The sequence below is a fragment of the Pelodiscus sinensis genome, chromosome 12 (assembly GCF_049634645.1).
Source record: "Pelodiscus sinensis isolate JC-2024 chromosome 12, ASM4963464v1, whole genome shotgun sequence".
NCBI classification, from domain to species: Eukaryota; Metazoa; Chordata; order Testudines; family Trionychidae; genus Pelodiscus; species Pelodiscus sinensis.
The window spans coordinates 743441-764481 of NC_134722.1; the positions used below are offsets into that span (position 1 = coordinate 743441).

The following is a 21041-nucleotide window of genomic DNA, read 5'->3' on the forward strand; positions in this document are numbered from 1 at the left end:
TTTGTTGCTTTGATTTTTAAATACTGACTTTTTGAAAGAACAAATAAAATTTACAAGATAACAAAATTAGACAAGCTGCGATGGGGAGACACAGGGGCTATGTCTACACTGCAGGGTTTTTCCACAAGAAGTCTTTTGCGGAAGAGTTCTTGCACAAAAACTTCTTGTGCAAAATTGCGTCCACACTTCAAAGTGCATGGCCTTTGTGATGCACTTTTGCGCAAGAGAGCATCCACACTGCATGGACGCTCTTGCGCAAGAGAGTTTTGATGGCCATTCATAGAATGGCCATCAGAGCACCTGTGCTTTTTCGGATAGGCTCTTTTTGCGCAAGAAACCCCTGCGGAGCATCCACACATGCCTTTTTGCACAAGAGCTGTAGCGCAAAAAGGAGTTATGCCTCGTAGAAGGAGGTTTACCTACACCACAAAAAGCCCTCTGTTCTGTCAACTGACAGTAGATTTTCTTGCACAAAAACACGCTTGAGGTGTGGACTCTCCACTAGTTTTTGTGCAAAAACCTTGTCGTGTAGATATAGCCCGAGACTGTAACCCTGCCCAAACCTTTCAAAAATGCTAAAAGATTGAACTTTTCACTTTCCCTTTCTCTTTCTCTCACTGCCCTGTCTCTCTTATCTTGGGTCTCCCTCTTTTGTCCTTCCTTTGGCCATGATTTGAGGGCCAGACTGAAGAAACAAATATGTTAGTGCAAGCTTGGGGAAGGGGAGATTTCCAGGTCAGCATCCCTTCCTCAAGTCTTTGGATTCAGTTTATAAAATTCATAAAGCTGCATATACAACAGATGAAAGGGCAGAGGGCTTGAAACAATTCGCTATATACACGGGAAAATGTAGATGCCTTACTTTGGATTCTCTGGGATATGCAGACAAAACCCTTTGCCCAACATAGAATATCTCGAGGCTTCTATTTATTTAACCCAATCAGATCCGTTGCAGGAACCTGACGTGTGCGCCTGACATTAGATAAAGATAGGAAAAGAAAGGCCTCCATTTTACTGAGAGCCCATTCCCAACACCAGTAAAATAAATTAACAAAGTTAAAATCAAACCAAGATCCTGACCCCAAGAAGAGATTTTAGCATCAAGAAGGAAAAAGCTCAGAGACTTGCACTACTAACTTTGCTCTTAGTATTGATTTTACATGGAAGGTGCTTGGATGCAACACTGATAGATGGCCGAATAAAACCCCAAGATATAGAGAGAGATTAAAAGTGGGCAGTTTGGGAGGACACGGGCAATGCCAGAGGATCTGAATCAAGACAAATGAACTGTGGTTGGAATACTGAACTTGAAGAGCTGGAACTGGATGTGTAAAACCCTGGGCAAATCGCCTTAGAAACAAGAAACAAAGGAAACAGACATACTAACATCATCTTTCAAGGGGTGCAAATTTAATGCAGGGCCTGGCAGATTATGCACTGTGCAGCTACCATTACTGTAAGGAAGTGTTTTATGCCCACTACATGGCAAATGGCATTGATAGACAGCTCATGCCAGTGAGGGCCAAATACACTAGTGGCATTAGCAAGTGCACCTCCATTTACTAACACCCTCTTACACAAATAGTGAATTTGTCCCTGAACTTTACTGCCAAAAAGTCTGCAGCCCACTGAAGAATAGCAACAACATGCACTGGCCAGTCAGGCTAACTCCAGAAACTAGCAACTGCAGGCAACAAGCCAGTGCACTTCTGTATTTCTAAATTAACAGGCACTCTTCAATGAGAACCAGCCCCATGCAAGGCTCCTCATAGCCCCGAAGGAATTCCCCAGGGGCTCGGCCTAGAATCGTGAGGGGTTTGTTCCCAGCTTCCAGATGGACGGATGGAAGGCACTACCATGACAGCTCTTGAAACCAACGCCCTCCATTTACCCACAGCAAGGGCAGCAAATGTGTCAGGTTCCCACATGTAGCTGAGAGAAGGAAATACGTTTCCTGAGCGAGAGGCTTGTTATCTGCCTACTCAACAGTCAGCCCCTCTGCTATCGCCAGCCAGGATGCTCATTCCCTTCTCTCTTGAGGTTGCGCTTGTGAAGTGGAGATGAGCAAGGTGAGAGACGAGCTAGTTTGGGGCATTACACGACTGAGCTGGACTGGAACTGGTAGCTGTGGAGAAGGATTAAGAGCTCTCATCCCGCAGTCCAAGGGAACAGCTAATGACTAATAACCCCCCATGACCCACTAGCCTCAAAGCAGGTCTGCAGCAGCAGCCATGCTCCGACCCAGGAGGTCCCAGTGGCAGGATCACAGAGCAGCCGACGGCTGTCTGAAGAACTGGGATACCCCCTGCTGTCTGAACAGCTGTGTCTCTCTCTCTTGCTCCCCTGCATTTCTGGCATCCCAACCCAGCTTGACTCCCGGTGTTTGATTTATGGCTCTTATCTCCAGTTTGTCTCCTGCCTCTGACCCAGCCTGACTCTGGTTACCAACATGTGGTTCTGATCTCAAGTTTGTCTCCTGCTTTTGATCTTCTGGTATTCCAACCCAGCTGACCCTGGACTCTGGCTCTGACCACTAGGTGTGCCTGGCCATCATCGGGCCATGACAGCTTGTTCAGTTCACAATAACCCTCTGAGACCAAGCCCAGTGTGAGAAGGATGGACCCAGCTGTCTGCCTTAGCTACTGGAAGCATTGGACTCACCCCAGGAGGCCCTCCATCTCCAGGCAGAGAATTAAGCACTGAGGCCCAAGCTGTGCAATTGATTTGGGAAAACCAGAAGCTGCAGTAGCAAATGGGGCATCTACGTTTGGGGAATGCTGTGCTGCCAGCGCTTCATGAAGGGGTTGCAACACCTTTGCCTGAATAGTTCAACCAGAAGTGCTGGCAGTTTTGGGCTTCACGAACCACTGCTGCCTTCTGGTCCCGATGTGCCCCAGAATCTGTTCCTCTGACCTGTCCAAGGCGTCCTTGGTAATCAGTCTGCTGACAGGTGATGCATTAGACTGGGCCTCCTTCACCCTGCTGGTGGGACGTAGCCTGGTGCTGCCACCCTGGGATGCCTTTCTCCAGCCTCCCTCAGCTATCACTGGTGAACCGTGCCACACTCAAATGGCTGAGGCCACTGTGAAGGGATTCTGGCAGGGGCAAGCCGCAGTGGACAGAGAACAGAACAAAGTCACGCAGTGCTCTCAGTTCCGGTGGGGCTGGCTGGAAGAAATCAAAGACGGGCTGGGATGTGTAGAGAGGCCCACGAGCCTAGGTGCCCTTGGGAAGCTTGCCATCCACAGAGGTGTGAAGCTGTGAGATCAAAGAGGAGAAAAGAGATTCACTGCAGTCCCTCTACCCATGTCCTGGGCCCTCACCAAGTCATGCCAGCCAGTCTGGCTCACCGGCGGCTCAGCCCTGAAGAAACAGAACAGCACTGTCAGCACCACCTGTGCTTCTACTGCAGCAAACTTCCCCAGGCCCTCTCGGCTTGCTCAGTACCAATGCTGAGGAGTTGGGGCAAACAAGCCCATCCAGACATAGTGGGGGGAACCGGCCTCGTCCTTGAGAGGAGAGAATTTCACAGGCCCCTAGGTTTCAATGGGATGCACCGTGCCTCCATCTAGGGGCTTCCCATTTGCACGCGCCTGTCCTGCTGCACATCCTGGGAGACCCCAAACAGGTCCTCCTCCAACAGATCCTCATTGGTTCATGAGCAGCGGACAATTGTATGGATGCAACTATAGCTTGGCCCCTACAGATTCCCCTATGACACACGGCCACACTGGTCATGGCTGGAATCATTGATGGCTCTGAACTGTCTTGGGGTCTGGCTGTAGAGGAGGCTGTCAACCTGAAGGCCATTATTTGGGGCCACAGAGAAATAGTTCAATTTGGCGTCATTCATGCCCTGCACTTTCCCTGATTCTTGGCTTTTCCTGGCTAGTTCTTCATGATCCCCTCATCCATGGGTGAAAACGGATCACTTTTCCTGTCAGAATTCTGCCAATGGCATGAGCAGGGTCTGGGAAGAGCTGCATTGAGGATCCAGACACTTCAAGTAGGTCTGGTCACTCCCCTCGAAACACCAACGGAGGGACCTCTGCAACTTCCCCCTCCCTGGTCAGTATTCTAACTATGCTCTTGTCTCTGACAAGAAAAATGGAGAAAGCCTCCCCCCACATCAGGATGTGGACTTCCCTATGGATCTCCAGTCAGAGGGACAGATACGTTTGAGTGGATTCATGCAATGTCAGAGCCGGACATGGTGGCTTTGCAAGAATACCTCCAAGACACCCTGGCCAAGGTTCATCCGCAGGTCTGCCTCATCAGCCGGTGTACCAGTCCATTTTGTAAAGGAAAATGACAGCCTCCATTTCTGTGCTGACTACCACGCTCTAAATCAGGTACAACTCCAGAACCGTCACCTGACGCCTCTGACAACATGATGTCGCTCACATACACACTAAACCGGATCACCGAGGAGCTTACAGCCTGCCCATATCCGAGAGGGGGACAAATGTGTCACGATGTCTGGAGTAGCTCACAACGGTGAGTGTCTCACTCAGGTCAGAAAACATGGCAAACACCCCAAATTGGTGGTATATTCTATAGTTAGATTTCACCAAGCCAGTAACCTGAACCACTATACCAATATTACCAGAGAGTCAGAGATCCTCTTAGGCTCTCTAGCTTGTCTTGCCACCCAGACAAATTGGATCTTGTGATAAATGGTTTTATAAACCAGAAATCACATCACATTAGGTTGGTCCCAATTCCAAAGGGTCAGTCACTTGCTTCAAATCAATTGATACTCTAGATCTTACACCGAAACTAATGCTGGAAGTCAATTCTCTAGTAAACTAATCAAAGATTTATTAGCTAAGGAAAAGAAATGAGAGTTATTGAGAGGTTGAAGCAGGTAAAATACCTAATAAGGTGAGTCAAAGTTTGCAAACCAAATGTCAGCAAAGATATAGTAATCTGCAAATGTTTTTCAGGTTTACCCACGATAACAGTAGGGATGCCCGTCCACTCACTCAGTATTTCCACCCTGCTGAAATCCAAACAATCCAGAGACCAGGGTCATTCCATGAATCCATATTTATAGGTTTTGCACATGGAAAGCAACCTAATAAATGTCTTTACTCCTCCATCACCCCTGACTTTGAAACTGGCATTTTCTGCTACAGACATGAAGTCCTTCATTAGCATTTTGAAGGTACCATTCATGTTTGATGAGTTTAGTCACAGAGATACACACAATGTAAAAGGTGATGTCACAACAAACAACAATCCTTCATTAGTTTTCATGATGTTTAAACACCTGTCTACAATCTTATTTAAAACACCTTTGATCTAGGGGGTACACATAATGTAGAAGTAATGGAATAGCAAATTACAGCATATAGACAGATAAAAATGACAATCAACAAGTGAATTGTCCTGACAATCTGGCATGTGCTGACATCTGGTTTATCAGCATAACAGATTGGAAGACTGCCTTTTGGACCCAGGATAGCCACTCTAAATATTTAGTCATGGCATTTGGATTGCCTAATGCCTTGCAATATTCCAGCATTTCATTAACCAATGTGCTACTAAACCTCCTGAACAAGTTTGTAGTGATATAGTTAGACAGTACATTGGTCTTCTCAGACAATTTGGACCAACCCACTGCTCACGTCCACACAGGCCTAGAAAGACGACACTGATACAGTTTCTACTCTGAACTCAAGAAGTTTGTGTGTGAACAGACCTCAGCCAAGTTCCTGGGTTCCAGCCTGTCTCCAGAAAGAATCAAGCTGGATTTGCACGAGGTCCGGGCTGTCTGCGACTGGGCAGCCCCTTCAGTGTGCATAATTTACACCATTTTGTAGGCGTGTAAACTTCTACCAGGGGTTCACTAACAATGGCAAAAAAACAAGCTGGGCCACGTCCTGTCTCACCCTGTAAGAATGTCCCCTGCCAGGGGTTTCCTGGGGCCCAGCACACATTTGAACAGGTAATGCTCACCTTCCCCTGGCTCCAGTATTGACCCCTATGGACATGACACACATTTTCATTGTGCACCCCAATGCCCTACCCCATTGTGCAGAGGACCACCCAAATACTGCACCATCCTGCCTACTACTTGAGGAAGCCTGACTCTGCTGAGAGAATCTGAGATTCTGGAGAAAGAGCCCTCGTTCAGTAAGGCTGCGTTTGAAGAGTGGCAGCATGACTTGGAAAGGGCCCGTGAACTGGTCCAGGTATTTACTGATCACAACTTCCTGCAATACCTGTGCAGAACCAAGGCCCTAAACCGACGGACAGCTCTGGTAAACCCTATCCTTTTCTCAGTTCAACTACCTGGACCTCCTGGCAAGGATGACCCCTTGTCCTGTAGGTATGGGTCTGATCCATGAGGCCCCAGTCTGGAACCAGAGCACATTTCTCAGAGTGACTCCCCCCTAGTACCTGCTGATGATCATTCCCTCTGCTTCTGTCTGTGAAATTCCATCGACAAGATGGCAATTAATGATCAAGAGCCATGTGACACTTGGGAGGGGATTGCATTCATATGGGACCATTTCTTTGCCCGCCTGAACTTGGAAGGATGGCTGCTCTTTACCTGTGGCCCAACTCCAGCCTGGCAGGGCACTCGTGCTGATATAAAACCCAGCAACTAACACCCCAATACTTCTGCATGTACCCCAAAACAGGGAGCTTTGTTGCTTCCTGTCAGGTGTGTGTCTGCACGAAGTTTCCCTGCCAGAAACCCTACCTCTGGAAGCCCTATTTTGGCCCTAATAGGCCACATCCTTGGACTTGATAAAACCACCAGAATCCAGTGGTTTTGTGACACTGACAGTAGTGGATCACTTTTCAACAATACCTGACCAATCTGATTAGCTTCTATGATGAAGTATGGAGGCATGATGAGGTTCTGTGAATAAGGAGAAGTCAATGGATGTGATATATTTTGACTTTAGCAAAGCTTTTGATACGGTCTCTCACAATATTCTTGCCAGAAAGTTAAGGGAATATGGATTGGATAAATGGACTGTAAGATGGACAGAAAACTGGCTAGACTGTTGGGCCCAATGGATAGTGATCAATGGCTCGATGTCAGGTTGGCGGTCGGTTTCTAGCAGAGTGCCCAATGATCGGTTCTTGGACTGGTTTTGTTCAACATCTTTATTAATGACCTGGAGAAGGGGATGGATTGCACCCTCAGCAAGCTTGCAGATGACACTAAGCTAGGGGGAGAGGTAGATATGCTGGAGGGGAGGGATAGGGTTCAGAGTGACCTGGACAGATTAGAGGATTGGGCCAAAAGAAACACGATGAGGTTCAACAAGGACAAGTGCAGGGTCCTGCACTTGAGTCGGAAGAATCCCAAGCATTGTTACAGGCTGGGGACCGACTAGCTAAGTAGTAGTTCTGCAGAAAAGGACCTGGGGGTTACAGTGGATGAGAAGCTGGATATGAGTCAACAGTGGGCCCTTGTAGCCAAGAAGGCTAATAGCATATTAGGGTGTATCAGGAGGAGCATTGCCAGCAGATTTAGAGAAGTGATTATTCCCCTTTATTCAGCTCTGGTGAGGCCACATCTGGAGTATTGTGTCGAGTTCTGGGCCCCCCACTATGGAAAGGATGTGGACACAGTGGAGAGGGTCCAGTGGGGGGTGACCAAAATGATTAGAGGGCTGGAGCTCATGACCTATGAGGAGAGACTGAGGGATCTGGGTTTGTTTAGCCTGCAGAAGAGAAGAGTGAGGGGGGATTTTATAGCAGCCTTCAACTTCCTGAAGGGGGGTTCCAGAGAGGATGGAGAGAGGCAGTTCACAGTAGTGATGGATGGCAGAACAAGGAGCAATGGTCTCAAGTTACAGTGGAAGAGGTCTTGGTTGGGACATTAGGAAAAACTGTTTCACTAGGAGGGTGGTGAAGCACTGGCATGGGTTACCTAGGGTGGTGGTGGAATCTCCATCCCTAAAGGTTTTTAAGTCTCGGATTGATAAAGCCCTGGCTGGGTTGATTTATTTGGGATTGGTCCTGCTTTGGGCAGGGGGCTGGACTTGATGACCTTGTGAGGTCTCTTACAGCTCTATGATTCTAAGTGCTGAGGAGAGAAGTTACAGCTAATCACATCCCATGTTAATAGGTGTAGTCTAGGACCCTGCATGGACTAGTGAAAAGGGAACCAAACAGGAGAAGTTGTCTGTGAAAAGACATACGTGATTCCGAAGACTGGAATGCATACCAGACTGCGACTTTTTTGTTATGCTTGGTTTTGCTTATGGTAACTTGCTCTGATTTATATGTATAGATATAAAGCTTTTCTTCAGCTGGATAAAAAACTTGCTGATTACAAACCTTGCTGATGACTGCTTTCTTATTTCTGTGAATCGCTCTCCCATTAGCACTTCTTGAGTTCCAGGGAGCCCACAATGAAACTTCTGAGAATTAAATTTTAAGGAAGAAAAATTTGTGTTCTCAGCATGGCCAGAGTGCTGCCATCATTAAAAAGAAGGTAAAATATTCCCTGGATGTTTCTACTTAGACACGCAGATGATGGATTCCCTCCCCATTACTTCACTGAGCTCAAGAGAGCAAGACAAGAGGACCCAGAAGCAGTGAAACCCCAAATAAAGGTAGGAGTCATTCTCATGTTTGGGGATACTTTCCTCATGCCAAATGCCTCAGTTTTCACAACTTTTTTCAATATCCAAGTATTAAATGGCTTGTTCAGAAATTATTTAATTCCAACAATCCACATGCAGCAATTAAACAGCCTGGAAGCCCTGTTCCCCCTCTCTCATCTCTCCCCATTGGACTGGGACAGATGAGAAGGCCCACCTTTCAATAAAGAGCCGTCAGTCATTTGGCTCACCTGCAAGGCAAGGCACTACCAGACAAAGCTATGATGAACAAGGCACTAGTGGAGACTTTAAAGTTACTCAACCCTCCACACAGATCTCACCTGGAAAAAAAATAAATATCATCTCAAGGAAGATCTTGTACAAGAAAACTGTATACTCATTTATATCACAAAAGCATGGAAACCTTTTGCCTATGTCTACACTACCAGTGAAAGTCTACCGAAGATACGCAACTTCAGCTATGTGACCAATGAAGCTGGAGTCGACATACTTTAGGTCAAGTTACTGTGGGGTCTACACCACAGAGGGTCGATGGGAGAAACTCTTCCATCAACTTACCTTTCTCTTCTCACCAAAGGGGTTGACTACAGAGTGATCTGCAGTCGATTTGGTGGGTCTTCCCTAGACCTGCCAAATTGACTGCCGGTGGATTGATCTCAGTGTTGACCCCTGATGCAGTGTAGATGTAGCATTGAGATAAATATGTGGCAGGTTAGGTGCTCGGAGGTGCCTTAGGCAAATGGTGTTTGTAAAGAAATATAATCTGGAAATAAAATATTTACTCAAACATTGATGTTGTCAACCAGCATAGAGCATACATGCAACAAAGAACTCTTTGAAACAAGTGTGGCTGTCCTACCTGTATGGGCATATCTCTGGTTGTACATTATGGACATGACAAGTCCTGGGAGGTCTAGCAGCATGCAAATCATGTTTACAAAGCATAAGGCATGTAGGACTCAGAGGAAGATTTCCCTACCTCCGCAAGCCAATGTGACAACACTGCCAAAGACAGGAGCAAGGACACTGGTTCCCATCCAGCCAAGAGGGAGCTGGGGTGGATTATGCAGATCAGTACCTGCAAAAGAATGAAAACAGAATGAAAGGTGTTAAGACAGCTGAAGAACTTACACCGGCAGTGCCACTCTCAAAATCAGACCACATTTCCAGCGAGCTAATTCTGATCTTCTGACCACTCCGAGTTCAAACCTGGCAGGTTTATGCAATGCAGGCAGCTGTCCTTTCCAAGATTGCTTAGTTCAGACAAGGACTTAGCAAGGCAATACAGGCTGTGCTTAGTTTGTCTCAGAGCAAACGAAAATCATGGGGGGTCTCTCTGCATTCAGTTACCTCAGCAAGAATCATTGGGATTGGCAATAAGCAGATAACAGTTCTAGGGGCTTACTTTCCCCCCTTGTCTCCATTCCAGCTGAGTCTTGTTTCTTCTCTGCCTCGAGGGACACTAGATATACAAGGTGGGAGAACAAGCGGATTGTGGAGTTACAAGAAGACTGGGCGTTCAAAGCACGTCTCGGTTTCCCCAACTTCTGGCCTGTTCAGTGAAGAGCATCATTCTCCAGCACCATGTAATGAAGAATTGAGGAGGCTAGAAGAAGCACTCAATGAGAGCAGCAATGCGGCTGCATCCCACAGAGATAGAAGGAGTGGGACCCTCTCTTCTCTGGGGCTCCTTGCATGAGCAGGACTTGACTTCATAAACAAGGCTTCTTCCCCACCCCACAGAAACACAGCGAGAGACACATTAACACAGCAAAAGACACTCAGGAAAAACTGTTTTTCCTTCTACCCATTTTGTCAGCCCCCCTGCCGTCCCTGCCATACGTTAGGACGTATTGATTTGTTTTAGCGGTGTGTGAGGTTGTGTTTTCTATGCCTGCAAAATCCCATGTTTATCCATGATGGCATTTCTACATAATAGTGTGCGAACAACTATGACTGGACAGACAAGGGGAGCCAACAGCATAGGCAAATGCCACAAATCCCACACCAGGAAAGACCATGATCCTTACGTACTTGCCTCAGAGACGAGGCACCCAAGCAGGTACACAAAAGCACAAGGTAGCTTGCACAACAAGCCCCAACCCAGGAAGACAAAAATAGAGGCAGAAATTCTGCCAGTATATCTTCTTTCAACACCACTATTAACAAAAACACAGATGAGGATTAATTCATTTCACAGCTCAGTAGTTCAAACTGGGAGCCGCAGGTAAAAAATTGATGGTAGTCAGGTGTGCACGTCACTGCCCCCACACAATGATGGGCATGACTGGTACCACTGTTGCAACAGATGGTCCAAGACCTGAAATGGCCAGAACAACCGGATTCATTGAATTGACAGTGTTTTCCCCAGTAAATTGACAAAGAACATTGCTGGGACAGCTCGTGGAAAAATCAGGCACCATCAATGACACAGTTGATCTCCTCAGTCAGAAAACAGAGGGCTTCATTTTCCAGGACTCAGTAATTTCCTGGATTGGGACACTGAAATATAACCAAAGAAGTAGGAAGTTGTAACGCTGCTAATATGCAGGCCAGGTTTGCAGAACACCATGGGGAAGGAAGAGGATGGCACCAGTCTATATGTCAGGGTTTCAGAGCTCTGGGGTGGCAGTCAAGGAGAGGCATGGCTTGGCAGTCTGCAGGCCAAGGGTATGGCACACGCCATGGGAAGTCAATAGCATGAGTCTCTCTGAGCCATCACCAGCTGGAAAACGACAGGTCTATGACTATCTAGTCTTTAAGGTGCTAATAGACTATCTGTTGTTTTTCAGTTTTTCCTGTTACAGACTGACTCGGCTATCCCTTTGAAACTTATCTCCCCACTGCCTCTTTTTCTCTCCCCCTCCCCACACCCGCCTGCCCCCATTTATTCCTGGTTCTGGACATCCGACACTCCAGTCATCTGAAGAAGTGGGCTGTGCCCACAAAAGCTCATGATCCCATCGACATGTTTCATTAGTCTTTAAAGTGCTACCAGACCTTTTGTTGTTTTGTAAGGATATGACAGTACTTGAAAAATGGTTGGTGGATTCTTAGGGCACGTCTACATTGCAGCATTATTTTGGAATAACTGACTTTATTTCGAAATAACATAGTGCGCATCCACACAGCAAGACCTTATTCTGAAATAATTTCAAGATGGAGGACTTTTTACTTCAACTCCTGTAACCCTCTTTCCACGAGGAGTAAGGGAAGTTGAAGCAAAAGTCTTTTTCTTTTGATTTCCTGCTTTGTAGACAGTGCCAAAAGCCAAATTAAACTATTTTGGCTTCAGCTACACAATTGACATTGTTAAATCAACTTTTGCCCTGCAGTGTAGACTTGCCCTTAGTTTTTTTCCCCACTCACTGTAACAAAATCATTACCCTTGTGATCTCTCCTAAATCCCCTTTCCAGATTTAATTTGCTACTGTTCCTCTCTAGAGTTACTTGCACTCCCAGCTTTCCCCCTGCCTGCCTCCCGGCTGCGGCACACTGTTTATACCTTAGCACTCTGGGGCAGGGATTCTTTATGATACTCGTTAGTAAAGCAACCAAAGGGGGCCTAAATGCTGTTCAGAATCCTTGAGAGCAATTGAATACGATATTAAAAATTCTTATTCACATCTTTAAAAAAAAAATTAGTAAAAAAAAAAAAAAAAAAAAAGCTTTCCCCTGAATATTCCTGTAAGAAATACCTTCTCTCCAGGGCTCTGTGTCCTGGACACACAATCACTGGGCTCATTATCTTCCATTGTTGCCTTTTCTGGTGCTTTCTCATTGTCATTACTCTGAAATTACATTGTCCCTTTTGTGTTTGCTTTGCTTCAAGATGCTCCTCTTGAGGGTGAGGGGACAAGCAGCTCCAAATGGTCCACCATCTTAAGTAGTCAGCGATGGTGTGGTGTTGCCCCTTTGTGGTTTGCTACAAAGGAGGGTTAACGAGCCAGCTCCAGTATAGCCCATGGTGTAAGGGGTAAATCACAATACACTTCTGTCAAATTACTGGGGCAGGAGAAGGGTAATTCCCGTATTCCTGACAAAGAATTGGGAAAAGACAAAATCCTCCCATATCATGCAGATTTTCCCAGGGGAGCTAGGGTGAGCGAAGACTAAATGTGCCCATTTGGGGGCATATTACTGGCAAGAGGATTAATTCCTCTGTGTCTGGCAGATAACTTGGGGATAAATCCCTTCCGTATCCAGAATATTACTGGAGAGGCGGGGGTGGGGGCGAGGATAATCGTATTCTCCCTGTCAGATTATTGAGAAAAGGATAAATCACCATACGCCCCAGCAGATCAGATTGAAGAGAGGAGTAAATCATCCCCATTTCTGAGGGAGTTGTTCCCCCATGTTTCTGGCAGACAGTGGGACGACAATCCCTCCGTGATTGGGGCAATTTCCCCCACTTCTGACAGACTAATGAAAAGGAGCGGATCCTGCCCACGTCCCTGACAGATTACAAAGTATTATAATCCTGTCCCTATATCTGTGGTGGGGGGAGGGCAGTGCAATTACAGGGGTAAATCCCATTCCCCCATCTGCAGGAGATTACAGGGGTAAATCCCATTCCCCATCTCCAGGGGATTATGGGGAGTAAATCCTGTTTCCCATCTCCAGGGGATTACAGGGGTAAATCCTGTTTCCCATCTCCAGGGGATTATGGGGAGTAAATCCTGTTCCCCATCTCCAGGGGATTATGGGGAGTAAATCCTGTTCCCCATCTCCAGGGGATTATGGGGAGTAAATCCTGTTCCCCATCTCCAGGGGATTATGGGGAGTAAATCCTGTTCCCCATCTCCAGGGGATTATGGGGAGTAAATCCCGCTTCTCCTCTGGCCTGGAGCTGAGCCGCGAGTCCTGGTTCCACCCTGCTGCCTCCCGCTCTCACCAACTGTTACTCCAACTGCCGCGGAACTTTCCGGCACCAGCACTCCATCTGCCTCCGGAAGGGGCCAAGCCTCTCGAGGCTGTTTTGTCTGTTAGCTCACACATCTGGGCTGCAAATAGACTGGTGCTGGGGGGAGGGGCATCTTACTCCTTTGCATGGCAATGCAGTTTCTCTTGCCTCCCCCAGCAGATCTGAGGGGTGACTGAGCAGCAGCCCTGCCAGCAGTACCTCAGTGAGAGGACAAGTGGCCCAGGGAGATGGATTTCAGAGCCCTGAAACTGGCCTCTGCTTGTAGTGCTGGCTCTTCCTGGGGTATATATTTGTCCCTGGCAGCCTTCCACAGGGAGACCTGACAGCCTTCTCTTTCTGGCAATGGCAGCTGTGGAGGAAGGGGAGGGGTGTCGGGGTGGCAGCTAATTCTCCTCTTCTCCATCACTTTTTCACCGGGGGGGGGGGCAGGGTAAGGAGCCACCTGAGCCTGTCTTTTGCCCTCCCAATTGCTGTAGGGAGCCTTGGGTATGAGTTCTCACTGCCACTGTAGCTGTTGAAGGCATCATTCTTCATAAACAGGGGTCACCCCTCTCTGGCGCCCTACGACATCTGTGTCTGGCTTAGTGAAATGCAGCCACAACCGTTAGAAACTGAAAATGAAATGGAGCCCTGGGTAAGGCAGCCAGAGAGAAAATGGGCCACAGACATCCTGGGACCACTAGAGGAAAGAGAAAAATAGGGAAGAGAGGGTGTGAGGAAAGGTACAGTATGTGGTTGCCCAGATACGCTGTGGTCTATCTCCCATCTGCTCTGCCACTGGAGTCTGACATGAAGAAAACCCACCCCCAGCTGTCTTTTTGCATAGGGCTGTCTGGCAGCTCATACTGTGGAGCAGTGCTCTGAAAAGCGCCGGCATCTGTTTTGTCTTGCTGTGTGCCCACATACCGAGGATCCTTGTTTTCATCTGATCACAATTAGCACCGTGCTAAATTTCTTGTGCCCTGCGCTAATTCAGGGAGATGAGCATGTCACACCCCACCAAGAATTACAACTAATCACAGAAGACTCTGAGGACATGCCAACCCTTTCATTATGCTTTTGTTTCAGAGGAGAGCCAGTGGAAGTTTTAAGCTGTGTTCTCTTTTCTGTTGGAAATAACCGTGGAGGCATTGGAGGGTGCAGATGCCATCAAGAATTGCCTAGGGGTGTATGTGTGTGGGAAACGCAGCAAGCCAGTTGGTTGTTTTTAAACCTCATGCCTTCACCCCAATGGCTGACTGACAGATTAGAAAACAGCCGTGCTGGAAATCCCCCCAAACACTCCTGCTAACAGCATGGATCACAGTGTGGCCCAAGTACAAGGCAACTGAAAAATTAGCCTAGCCAGAGCATTGCAAGCTGAGGGAAAGCAGGCGACCAAATGTTACCCACTTTTCTGAAATGGTGTGTGTGTGGAAAGCAAATATTCTCAGGGCAGGCATGTCCCCGCACTTGTGTGACAACAGAAACCCCCTCAGCAAAGAGGAGCGAAGGCAGAGTTAGCGTTCGGTTCAAGCGCCTCGCTGCCTGATGCCCACGCCTTTAAACAGAGAGTAGCTCCACACACGCAGCTCACCTCCGGAGCGCTCCTTTCTCAGTGCAGAAGAGTGGCCACTGGAGGGAGGGAGAGTCCTCTGACTACAGCTCAGGCACACAGGCTCTCCCATTGTGCCTAGGTATCAGGAGGTCTCCGCACACTGGGTGAGTCTGGCACACCTTGAATAGCCACAGGGGCAGGGGAAGGACAAAGCCTCTAGTCTCACTTACCATTTGCTGGCTTGGGTTGTTTGTAATCTCCCGCTCAACGTAATTCATTGTAGGAACCGTATGAAGTTGCGGACCAGGTGACTCTGGCAAGAATGCAACCCCCAAACTCTGTATGTTAAACTAGCATCATTCCCTGGGGTTACGCCTGGTGATTTCAAGCTTGTTGCCAGCATCACTGTTGGACACAGATCCAAAAGGAAGCTATTTCAAGCTTCTCCAAGCCAGCCCAGTCACCTTTCGTTAAACGGCTCCTGGATGGCCTGCTGTCAACATTCAGCAGGCCTCTCCTTGTTGAGTCCCATATGTCTTGAGTGTACCTCGGTACCCCACACTAGCGATGAGGAGATGACTGTGGATGACTGACCTTTTCGGATTAGCAAGTATGCAAACAAAAGGCCAAATAATGCATCGCAAAATGCACGTGGTTAACATGTACCGGTAACCGTGGTTTATTCACGACCACGCCTAATGAAATAGTAAATAAACAACAGAATACTTGGTTAAACAAATGACTTCTTAGTAATACCTCAGACTTGCATGCTCCATTGCTTAGGCAAGGTGAACTTTGCGCTCCACAGGGCCCTTGCCTGGCTATGACGGACAGCCATGCCGTCAAGTTAGAGTACAGGCCTTACTTTGCTCAGCCAGGGAAGCCTCATTCTTGAGTCCTGGGATTAAATCTTCATGGAGAAGTGGGGAATAAATGCAGCATAGAGCAAGATACTGCGATGCTTAATTACCCCTTCTTTAAAATGTCACTTTCTGCTGCTCCCCATTAGACCTGGCACCTGAGTGGTACCATAATATGGATTGTATCACCTGCTGCACCATGACAATGCTGTTACATCAGAAATATGAGAGGCGGACACATTGGTATAGATACTCAGATAGTACTTAGGAGAAATGCACAAAGAACATTAGCATCTCTGGGAGGAAAGTTGCTACAACACAGCGTTAAATCAGGACATCTAAATGGTAATTTTTACATCCCTGTTTCTATCTCATTAGTCTGTATAATTTATATTCCTTAGACTAGTCAGAGCAGGTTGGGTGTACAGTTTGATTAAAGGAACTGGCCATTTGATCTGTAATTGTTTTTCCAATGGCTGTATCTTTTTTTGTATTATTGCTTTACACGGCTTGGGTTGTACAATATTGAAAATCAATAAAATGCATGAAAAAGGTATTTTTTTCTTAAAAGTGAAATGATCTTGTTAGGATTCTGCTGCAGTCATTCGGAATTGGGTAACCTCATCTACCTGATTTTCTTCTTCTTGTGCTCTTCAACCCATGTGGATCATACCTGTAGGTACTAGAGCCACAGCCAGATGCTGAAGGAGCTTATTGGAAACAGACTAGCAGGACACACTAAATGAAGATCTGGGAGTTACGGGAGTTGCAAAGGCTTCCGTGATGTATTAACACGAGTGCTGGATGTAAGAGATGCAAGGTAACTGCCCTCTCTAGTTAGCACTGGTGAGGCCACAGCTGGAAAACTGTGTTCACATGATCAGTGGGTAATGAAGGCAAGGGAAGGCATTGCCTTCCCAAAAAGACAGAGGTGATGGATCTCTCCTAGCTCCTGCTGGCTGGGGGTCTGGAATTGCACAGTGGCCTGGCTGGCCAGGAAGGCTGGGCTGCAGTGCAGCTACCCAGCTGTGCCAGGGGCTGGAGAGGAGCTGGGACTGCACAGCTGCTCCTGGGTCAGGACTTGCAGGAGCTGGGGCCAGGTGGCTGTCTGGCCAGCACTGGGGGGAGGAGGCACTAGCCTTGGACAGGGGCCTTGCCTCCCCAAGCCAGCCGCTCATCCACCGCCCATGTCTCCAGTTCTGGGTGTCACACTCTAGGAAAGATGTTGACAAATTGGAGAGATTCCAGATGAAAGCAACACAGATGCTAAAGGGTTAGTAATCCTGGCCTCTGAGAGAAAGCTAACAATTAAAAGGGGCAGATTTAGTCCTGAGAAAAGAAGGTGGAGGGGATCTTCCGCATGCATGCTAAGGGATGATACGAAGAGGACTGTGATCACTTGTTCTCCATTCCACTGAAGGTCGGACAAGAAATAATGGGCTTAGTCTACAGCAAGGGCGATCTACTCTCAAAGCAAATGAAAACTTTCAAACCGTGAGGAGAGTTAAGTTCTGGAACAGGCTTTCAAGGGAGGCTGCGGAACCCCCGGCATTGAAGAGGTCAAAGAACAGGGTAGACAGACACCTGTCAGGGATGATCCTGCCTCACTTTAAGGGGCTGCATTAGATGACCTTTCAAGGTCCCTTCTAGCCCTACATCTCTATGATTCTAAAATACTACATCCACAGTTGAGCAAAACAGTTACCACTTAATCCCATTCCTATTCTAGTCTACGATAATTAACTGATTCACCATTACTACAGTATCTGACTACCTCCTAATGTTTAATGGATTTACCATCACACCATCCCTGTGTGGTAGGGCTGTACCAATGTTTCCATTTTACAGATGAGGAACCGAGGCACACAGAATAAGTGACAAACCCAAGGACACCACGGATGCCTGTAGCAGAGCAGAGCAGAGAATTGACTCATGGCCCCTGTCAGTGCTACACCATTTCTTGTATATTCTGCTCATCACCCTGGCCTGCTTGATTTCACACTGCCAGAGGACATGCTAGCGTCTTAAAAATGAGCATGACTGAAGCCACTGGCCACAGCAGTGCCCTCTCTTTTTGAGACTTCCTCTGGGGTTGCACGGCAGATTCTTATAAAATAAAAGTACAACATTCACTATTTACCCGACAACCCCAGATTAGGATTAGGATATAGATGTTATGTGAGGTAATGACCATGAGGAGATGAGAAAAGTGTAGCTACTTAAAGAGATTAAGGGATTCACTGCAGAGTAATTGAAAGGCCCAGCAGTTTCATTGTGCCCATTAATATCTAAAGCGAAAGGAGACCAGTCTGCTATAGCATTAAACCACAAACTCAAGACAGCAATAACGTGCAGGGTACGACACAGATTGACAAAAGGCAGGACATTCCTAGGATTGCTTGACAACTTGGCGCCGACACATTATGATACAAAATGACCCTACATGGTAAAACAAGGACAGGATGTCAGCCTGACTCGACTACCCTTTGTGAGCATATGCCGCAGCACCATATTATTAGACCTTTGTATGGAAAACTGTAAAACGTATCTGGCTTCCAGGCAGTTGATCTGGGCTACATTTTTCAACTAAATTTTTTGTTTGCACAAAACCCAGTTTCGGCATCACAAACATTTTGCAAAGTCCTGTTGAGTTCATTACATTGTTTCAGTCACACAAACAAACAAAAATAGTGAAACATTTAGATTGGGCATTTCAGAAAAGAAAGTTTTGATATAAATGACTTTTCATTTAAATGTTTCCTTTCATTTACAAGCATTTTGAGAAGTTAAAAAGGCTCATAATTGAAACAAATACTTTGTCTGACCCAATTGTTTTTTGTTACTTTATTGGCTGGATTAAAAAAAAATTGTTTTGGAGTTACCTGAAAAGTTTATTATTCTCACAGCTCAGCTTGTGAGGCTTTAACAGTTGTACCAGACTATTAACGAAATATGTATTTAGGAAGTGAATTTGATATATTTTCCATATTTGCATTTTTGGTAGAAGTCAATATTATTTTCTTGAGATTCTGGAATAAGACAGGCTCGAATAGATACATTTGGCCATCTAGGATTTTTTTTTCCAGGCCTTGTTTGCACTATCCATCCACCCCATCTACCATCGATCTAAGAAGCTGACCTCCTTACCACGGTGTCTTTTGTACAGGAAGGTCAGCAGGGGTTGCTCTCCCGTCGACTCCAGTTACTCTTCTTGTCCTGGTGGAGTACTGGAGCTGACACAAGAAGCTGGAGATTGATTTATTGCGTCTAAGCAGACCTGATAAGTTGACTGTCAGTGTGTTGATTGTTGGAGCATCGATAGATCCTTCTACAGACTAGTCTCAAGTCACTACAGATTTATATCATATGCTGCACATATAGGCCAGGTTCTCATCTGGTGTAAATCGGTGTAGCTCCTTTGAAGGGAATGGCGTTATACCAATTTATACCATCTAAGGATCTGGCCAAGTCTTTGGGATACTTCAGAAATAAAATGTGTCACATACATTTCTTACTTTAGTATTGTATTATATGATTTTAAATAACTTTTTAATGTGCACACTAATCACTAACTCTTACAGCTATATGTATTTGGTTGCAGTCAATGTTCCTTCTTTTTTCCCCATCTATGTGTGGAATAAATTTTGTATGGGTGCCAAGGCATGTGCAGATGTGCACCATCAATAGAAACACAAGCTGCTGGCTGTGGGTGCTGGGGGCGCTCTGCTAATCAGCTGGGCAGCATTTGAATTTCTCCTGGGTGACTGCCCAAGCGCTCAGCCTCCAGGGAGCACTGGTTGCAGTCCATTGGAGCAATAGATGTGTAGATAAACACAATTCAACAGGTACAGAATGCTATGTGGCACTTTTCCCAAGTTCAGAACTTGTGTTCCCAACTGCCAGCTGTAGCGAAGACACGCTGTGTGAATTGTGGGACAGCTTATATGTATATATATATTCAGTTAAACCAATGCATAACGTTAGAACATAAGAATAGCTGTACTGGGTCAGACCAAAGGTCCATCTAGCCCAGTAGCCTGTCTGCCGACAGTGGCCAGCACAGGTGCCCCAGAAAGGGTGAGCCGAAGACAACGATCAAGCCATTTGTCTCCTGCCATCCTTCTCCAGCCTCTGACAAACAGAGGCCAGGGACACCATTTCTATCCCCTGGCTAATAGCCTTTTATGGACCTAACCTCCATGAAATTATCTAGCTTCTCTTTAAACTCTGTTAGAGTCCTAGCCTTCACAGCCTCCTCTGGCAAGGAGTTCCACAGGTTGATGACACGCTGTGTGAAGAACTTTCTTTTATTAGTTTTAAACCTGCTACCCATTAATTTCATTTGGTGTCCTCTAGTTATTCTATTATGGGAACTAATACATAACTTTTCTTTATCGGCTCTCTCCACACCACTTATGATTTTATAGACCTCTATCATATCCCCCCTCAGTCTCCTCTTTTCTAAACTGAAAAGTCCCAGTCGCTTTAACCTCTCTTCATATGGGACCCGTTCCAAACCCCTAATCATTTTAGTTACCCTTTTCTGAACTCTTTCCAAGGCCAAAATGTCTTTTCTGAGGTGAGGAGACCACATCTGTACACAGTATTCAAGATGTGAGCGTACCATAGTTTTATACAGGGGCCGTAAGATATTCTGGGTCTTATTTTCTATCCCTTTCTTAATAATTCCTAGCATCCTATTTGCCTTTTTTGACCGCCGCTGCCCACTGTGTGGAAGTTTTCAGAGAACTATCCATGATAACTCCAAGATCTCTTTCCTGATTTGTCGTAGCCAAATTAGCCCCCATCATACTGTACGTATAGTTGGGGTTATTTTTCCCGATGTGCATTACTTTACACTTATCCACATTAAATTTAAATTTAAAACAAAAAGTGTATCTGAGTTTAAAAGAGTACAATTATTTATTCATAGCTGGAAAGTGTCTAAATTAACTGCTTTGAAAAGTGTCACAGAATTTCTCCTAGGCTCTGATCTTGTGGCCAAGTTAAGTCTAAAAGCAAATTTGAAAGAGGAGTTTATAACCAAAACATCAATTGCTTCAGAGAATCGACTTCCTTACCCACCTTACCAGACAATTTGTGGTCTTTAGCCCGAGTTTCAAAAT

General features: G+C 46.3%; 1 protein-coding gene across 4 annotated transcripts in view; it reads right to left on the reverse strand.

Annotated features, from left to right (window-relative positions):
* Positions 1-21041, reverse strand: part of ZFHX3 (zinc finger homeobox 3) — a 1230042-nt gene that overhangs the window by 441195 nt on the left and 767806 nt on the right. For 3 of the 4 annotated variants that reach the window (XM_075939761.1, XM_075939759.1, XM_075939760.1), the window contains one exon: positions 9574-9672. The gene's annotated coding sequence lies outside the window, so the exon portion shown is untranslated. Of the gene's footprint in view, positions 1-9573; positions 9673-12292; positions 12401-21041 lie in introns of those variants that run through there. The other variant, XM_075939763.1, reaches the window with a different exon arrangement.